We start from the raw sequence: 7,705 nt of genomic DNA on the forward strand, positions 1-7,705 counted from the left end.
ACATTTCAACTAAATTTCCAAGTGATACTGATGCTGTCCATCAGGAGGCCACCATTTGAGAATAATGGCACTAGTGGAGATCCTATAACCAATGAGAGTTCATGGAAACTAAAATTTCCAGAACAACACTCATGTTAATGTATGTTAAGATGAAAAGACAGGATACAAGTTTTATGCATAATATGTTCCAAACTTGTAATACATCAAATATTGGTGATGGAATAAAGACAGTTTGAAATGCCTAAAGTTGTCAACTGTGGTTGTTTTATGATATTAAGATGAGACAAGTCTTAGAGAGATGCTCATGTCTGTTATCTCAGCACTTTGGGAAGCCATGGCAGGAGGATAGCTTGAAATCAGGAGTTTGAAAACAGCCTTGGCAACATAGCAAAACACCATCTCCACACACACACATGCATGCACGCACACACACACACACACACACACACACACACAATTAGCTGGGCATGGTATTGTATACCTATAGTCCCAGCTGCTCAGGAGGCTGAATCAGGAGGATGGCTTGAGCCCAGGAGTTCTAAGCTGCAGTGAGCCATGATCATGCCACTGTACTCCAGCATAGTGAGATGCCATCTCTAAAAAAAATTAATCATGGAAAATTATTTTATATTTTCCACTCCATCTTCCAAAGTTTAATGTATTTTAATCAAGGGGTAAAAAAGAAATGCAGCTTTGTAAAAGATGAAGAAATCAAATGAGTAATTTTGCATTGTGGGGAATATTGGAAGAGAGGAGAGAAAAGGAGATATTAGGTCTGAGGGAAGGTTAGGAGAACGCTGGAACTAGTGACAATTTGTACAGTAAAGAGAGGATGCAGCCATGCATCCCTGAGGCAAATAGCAAGCCACAGAGAGAAACATGAATATGCATGTATATTAGTTAAAAGTGAAGGCACTAGGCTGCTGGAATTCAGTAACATGTTTGCCCTTTACATTCCTTTGAGTTTTAAACTACAGGGGTCTTCCTGGGTGATATGGTTCAGATCTGTGTCCCCGCCCAAATCTCATGTGGAAATGTAATCCCCAGTGCTGGAAGTGGGGCCCGGTGGGTGAGAGGTTATTTGATCTTGGGGGCAGTTTCTCATGAATGGTTTAGCACCATCCCCCGTGGTATGTCCTCAAAATGCTGAGTGAGTTCTCAGGAGATCTGGTTGTTTAAAAGTGTGCATCACCCCCACCCACTGTGCTCCTGCTCCCACCATGTGAGACATCTCACACTCCCTCTGTCTCCCACTGTGATTGAGAGCTCCCTGAGGCCTCCCTAGAAGCAGACACTACCATGCTTCCTGTACAGCTTACAGAACTGTGAGCCAATTAAACCTCATTTCTTATAAATTACCCAGTCTCAGGTATTTCTTTACAGCAATGTGGTAACAGACTAATACAGTGAGATTATGACAGAATGGTTAAAAGTCATTGTGTATTTTCTGTTAGCATCGTAACACTTCCTACTGCCAGAAAATCTTCCAAAATCATAGATCTATCCGTGCTATATTCCTACTAAAAGGCCTCCGGTGATTTTTATTCTTCACCAAACAACTCCAAACCTTTTAGCCAACTGCAAGCAGATTCTGTCCTGTCTAACTTTTTTCCCGATGCATCAGCCAATTTGGTTTACTTCTTATTACTTAAGGGCGCTTGGAGGTCTTCTAGCTCATTGCTTTTGCCCTTGTTATTATTTTGCCATCATATAGATTGTTCTCTCTCTTCTCAGTCTGTAAATCCTATCCATTTCCAAGTATGTAATGAAATATTTATCCATTTATGACAATTCAACCAGCAGTGATCTCTAGCACAGTGTCTGACAATTAGGGTGCTTCATGTAAATACATGAATTTTTTTTCCCTCCAAATTACACATGGAACTGAGCCAGGAGAACACTGTCTGACTTCTTAAAACTAAATGGAAAGGGCACTTTAACTTTCCACACCTAAGTAACCAGAGGACCAGAGACTAGTCCCTTTACAAACCCCCACCTTTTCTGCCCAGCAGATGGGAAATTGAAAGTACTTTTTGCAACCAATCAGATATTTGTATAGGAATGTAACTTCACTTCAGCCTCTGATTGGTTGCAGATAGCAACCAATCAGACTGATTGGGGTCCAAGTCTTCATTTGCATAGAAGTGCAAGTTTGTAACTTCACTTTAGCTTCTGATTGGTTGCAAAAAGCAATCAATCAGATGTCTGCATAGGCATGTGGCCTTTGCAACTTCAGTCTCTAATTAGTTGCTTTCCACAACCAATCAAAATGATTGTGGGCAACCACTTCATTTACATGAGGTGATCACCAATGGCTAATGGAAAGCCTGTAGGAGGTATTTGGAGGAAGAAGATTCTGTATCCTGACCCTTAAGGGGCTGGCTGCTGGGGCCCACTCCCACACTGTGGAGTGTACTTTCATTTTCAGTAAATCTCTGCTTTTGTTGCTTCATTCTTTCCTTGCTTTGTTTGTGTGTTTTGTCCAACTCTTTGTTCAAAACGCCAAGAACCCTTCACCAGTAACAGAATATTTTGTAAAAACTGTTTATCCAGGCATTCACTACTTTGAGAAATCTTAAGATTGCTTATTTTTTATAAGATGGATTTAGCACCATTAAGAGTTTCTTGATCCTTATACTTACTTTGATCACAAGATAATTATTGTACATTGGAATGTTCTTTAATTCATCCCCCTCAAGATGTCAAAGCAAGAGGAATTGATATTTCCCTGTTTACTCTGAGAGACCCTGGGGAAAATGGTTTGAAGTGGCAGACTCCTTTAATATTTCCACAATTTTCTAAAACAACTCCTACTTACATGTTTATAAAGTTGTAAACATTATATATTTTATTATAACAAATGTTTTAAAGCAGCATGTATCATAGGCATCTGCTGAATTATACAACTAAACTATGAGTTCTTGAGATGTGGGGACAGGAGCACAGGAGGAACAGTAAGAAGGGCCCAATGGACCACATTCCTTTCAAAGAAATTGAAATCAACAGATCTATGAGAATCACCTTCCTTACAGCTCCCTGGAGCCATCCTTGCTCAAAAACCCCAAACTGAGAAATGCTGAAACTCAAAATATTTAAGCAGCCTTCTTCATGGATGGACTGGGGCACTCCAAAAAGGAAATTCTCAGCACTCTGGTAGGATGTCCTTCTGCTAGTGGTTGAGTTCATTCAGTGCCCCTTAAATTAAGAAAGATTTTTCGCCACTTTGCAGGGCCTTCACATCATGTTAAGGTGAAGAAAAATATCACTATTTGTTCTAACAGGTCAACTAGCATTTATCATGAGTGATAGCAACAAGATCCTGTGCTCACATTTCTTATTATAATCATGTGTGTGTGTGTGTGTGTGTGCGTGTGGTGTGGCGGGGAAGTAGGTAACAAAAACCAAAAAAGCCCTCTTTCCCACAGTGTCCTCACTCTGCCAGTCCCTAGCTGTATGACTTCACTCTCTGGCCTGTATTTCTAAAATTAATTAGTTACCATGAGCAGTGGTTCTCAAAGCTGGCTGATGGCTACAGATATTTAAGAATTAAGAGAATCACTGGTCCCTCATAAACTGAAAAATTTACTTTCTTTTGTTTCTATTATTTCCTTCTCCTACCAGTAATGAAAAATGTATTACACAAGACAATAGTTGTGGATAAATAGCCATTGATCTTTCACAGTGTTTTCTTCTTTAGGGAAATACAAAAAGGATGCTATAGGGAAAAAAATCTTCATTTTGATTTTTTCCATCATCAGTGCTAGTTACATCACTTCCTTAAGTTAGAGAAAATAAGATTTGAGTTAAGGCAGTTAATCGAGTGTCCTCTTAAAGGTAATAAAATCATCCTTACCATTTAAAAATAATCAGTACATGCCTTAGAGTAAGCTTTCCGTACTTAGGCAGTAAGAGTGCAAGAAACGAAGAATCTAACCTATTTTTCTTGACTCCGTTTGTCACTGTAAAACTTAGTTGAAGAATGTTCACTGAGTACTCCTACACACTCAATAACACACATATTATTCTTACTCAATATGTGGAGAGAAAACATACCCTTCCAACTATGATTTTTAAATTGTTATATTCTTAAAATAATGCTTTTTCAGTCACCTTGGAAATACATGCAAATGCAAATCTAAATCCCATATGCAGTAATGATTTGGTTGAAACAAATACTATTCCCTCGAGCTATGTTGGTTTCAGGGCAAAAAAAAAAAAAAAAAGACTCTTCCAACAGGAAGATTGCAATAGCTCTGTTCCTAAGGGGGAAAAAAGCCATACAGATAAGATGTTCTTATTTATAACATGTAACAAGATATGTTGCTAGACACAAGCATCTTTCTGATGACTTATCCTGCTGCTCAGAGTACCAAAGAGTTTATTTTCATAATTACAACAGATGGAAAACAATAAAATTATACTCTAGGCTAATGTACTCTCACCCTTATTATCCTTTTTTTTTTTTGGCATGTGTGTCTTCCCTGAAGCTATTTTATAACAATATAAAACTTGCAGAAATATGGCACCGCAAAAGCCTGACCAGATTTCCTAATTATCTGTCATGACTCAAGAGTGCAATAAGAAATTAACTCTCCCGGGAGAGAAAAAACTTGACGGAACTTAAAATAATAGAAAGAATATCCTATGATATTCTCCTCAACAAGCTGAGAAAGAAATCTGTCCATTTTTAGTGGGTTTACCTAACTAGCTTTCCTTTTTTAAAAAATGTATGTATATAGTTTTATCTCAGCTACAAAGAGTGGTGTTAATAACACATGACATATTGTCATGCAAAGATTTACTCTTGTTTAATTAATTTTTATTTTTTCCATCCTCAATTCTATTCCATTCCTGTCTTCTCATCACAAGCTATTAATTCTGGACCAGAATGAATGAGATGTATGTAGTTGGAATACATATGTATAATGTATATATCATATATATTTAACACACCTACTTCCTTAATCTCCATATTTCCCAGCCTCCCATGCGCTTAGGTATGTCCATGTGAATGAATAATTTAATATTATTCATGAATGATATGGCTGGGAAATAGAAGCCAACGGAGTATAGACAGAAGTGATATATACCTGGACCAAGAAAACTTCCAGGTGCTATTTTTTGTTTGTCTGTTTTACTCTTTCATCATCTTTTGGATGTATAACAACACGTAGTGTCGCTATAGAAACCACCCATTGAAAATGTCAAAACCTTCATCAGCCTGAGTCCTTGAATGACTGTGTGGATACATTCTCTCAACACATACCAGTAACTACATGCTCACATGAATAAAGGACTTCTAGTTTATTAACTCACTGCAATGTTAAAGTTTATCTGTGCTCTACTTACCTCACCGTTTATTTCACTATAAGGAATCATGAAGTTTACAAGGTCTTTTCATTGCTGACTTTGTCAACTAATTTTTGTCTATTGTAATTCAGGTAGAATGCCTGGAAAGCCAGTCTACAGGAGAGACAACAGAAAGCCAACTGAAGATTTCTCTTAATCTGGCTCATTGTGACAGTGTTGGAAGCTGGACTTCATGAGAATCTTAGGCTCTTGATCATTCAACCATCAGTTGAACAGAGCACTGAGTCTGTGTTAGTAACTTAAGGCAAAATGCTTTAACCAAGATAAATTATATTAATGTGGTAACATCAATGGCCTTGAATACTCTGACAGTCAGTAGGTAAGAACATTTGACAAGAACCCATTCAAAAGAACAAGTGGTATCTTGTTTCTTGCAAAAAAAAAAAAATAAACAAAGATAAGCCCTTTGTCAAATTAAATTACAGAAATGTATGTTAGAGAACATGTCAGTACCCTACATCTACTTATTGGGCAGGAGGACCCCAGATAGTTAGGTGGCTTTGGAATTATTAGAAATACTGGACATGGTAATACTAGAGTCTTCCATGTGTTGAAGCTGATAGTATATTTATTTTTTATTTATTTTTAATGGATTTTAATTTTTAGGACAGTTTAAGGCTTACAGAAAAGTTGAGGATAAAGTACAGGAAATTTCCATAGACTCCATCTCCCTCATACCTTCACTATCCTCTGTTATTACCATCTTGCATTAGTGTGGCATATTTGTTACAACTGCTGAAACTTTATCAACATATTATTAACTAAAGTCTACTTTGGCATTGGGGTTTATTCTTTGTGTACTAGTACAGTTCTGTGGGTTTTGCCAAATGCAAAATTTCCTGTATCCACCATTACAGCATCATACAGAACAGGTTCATTGCCCTAAAAATAGTCTGTGCTCCAGATATTTCTCTCTTCTCCCCTGTAACCCTGGCAAACACAGATCTTTTTACCATGTGTACAGCTTTGTCTTTTCTGGAATGTTATGTAACTGGAATCATACAGCATCTAGCCTTTTTACACTGGCTTCTTTAACTTAGTAACATGCAATTAAGGTTTCTCTGTATCTTTTTGTGGTTTGATAGCTCATTTCTTCTTATTGCTGAATAATATTCCATTGTATGGATATACCAGAGTTTGTTTATCCATTCACCTATTGAAGGATATCTTGATTGCTTACAAATTTTGGCAATTATGATTAAAGCTGCTATAAACATTTATGTGCAGGCATTTCTATGGACGTAACATTTTCAATTTATTTGGGTAAGTACCTAAGAGCACAATTGCTAGGTTGTAAGCAGCTGTCAGGTTGTTTTTGAAAGTGGCTGCATTATTTGTCTTTCCCACTAGCTGTGAATGACAATTTCTGTTGCTCCACATCCTCACCAACATTTGATGCTGTCAGTGTTTTGATATTTTGAGATTCAAATAAGTGTAGTGGTGTCTCATTGTGGTTTTTATTTGCGATCTCTAACAAACATATAATGTTGAGCACATTTCCTTATGTGTATTTAACATGTGTCTATCTTCTTGGTGAGTTGTCTGTTTCGACTTTTTGTCCATGTCTAATTGGGATGTTTTCCTATTGTTCAGTTATAAGAGCTGGTTGTATGTTTTGGAAATAAGTCCTTTATCAGATACATGTTATCCAAATATTGTCAGTCTCTCCCAGTCTATGACTCACTTTTTCATTCTCTTATCAGTGCCTTTCAGAAACAGATGTTTTTAATTTTAGTAAAGTCCAACTTAATCATTTTCTCTTTCACAAAGCATGCTTTTGTTATTGCATCTAAAAAGTCATTTTCAAATTTGAGGTCCCCTACGTATTCTCCTACATTATCATTTGGTACTTATTTTTAGTCTTAAAATATTTTATAATCTTTATGACATTCGGGGAAGCATAATCATAAGTTTATGATTTATGTCACTGATTTTATGTAATTTTGATTGGTGCACCACATTTCTGATGTGTACAGTATTTCCCTACCCGGAGAAGTCATGATGTATTCCTTGGAAATGGATGCATGCTTTCTTATATGGATTAAATTTGTACATTTTTTCTGAGTTCTTCAGGGAATCTCCTGAGTGTGGAGCAGTACACTTTTATTCTTGGGAAGAGAGGGAAGTCTACCTGCTATGGAATCATGACATGGTCACATTATACCTCCAAAGTCATGCTCATCATATTATCTGGTTTACTGAAAGCTTCCCTTTATAACAGGGGAACATATACTACCTGATTCAATGAATGGGAAGTTCAGTGCATGAACTGCTGATGTCTTTCCCAAGGAATAGTTCAAAATCATCAATTAGCAAAAAATGGTGGACACAATAA

General features: G+C 37.0%; 1 long non-coding RNA gene across 1 annotated transcript; it reads right to left on the minus strand.

Moving 5' to 3' along the window:
- Positions 1 to 3,564: 3,564 nt before the first annotated feature.
- Positions 3,565 to 5,463, minus strand: LOC108288223. Its single transcript, XR_001818654.1, has 2 exons — positions 5,350 to 5,463; positions 3,565 to 3,776 (listed from the first exon to the last, which is right to left on the minus strand). It is a non-coding gene; the product is annotated as an uncharacterized LOC108288223 (long non-coding RNA).
- Positions 5,464 to 7,705: the final 2,242 nt, after the last annotated feature.

This window comes from Cebus imitator, unplaced genomic scaffold, assembly GCF_001604975.1.
Source record: "Cebus imitator isolate Cc_AM_T3 unplaced genomic scaffold, Cebus_imitator-1.0 Scaffold368, whole genome shotgun sequence".
Classification (NCBI taxonomy): Eukaryota; Metazoa; Chordata; class Mammalia; order Primates; family Cebidae; genus Cebus; species Cebus imitator.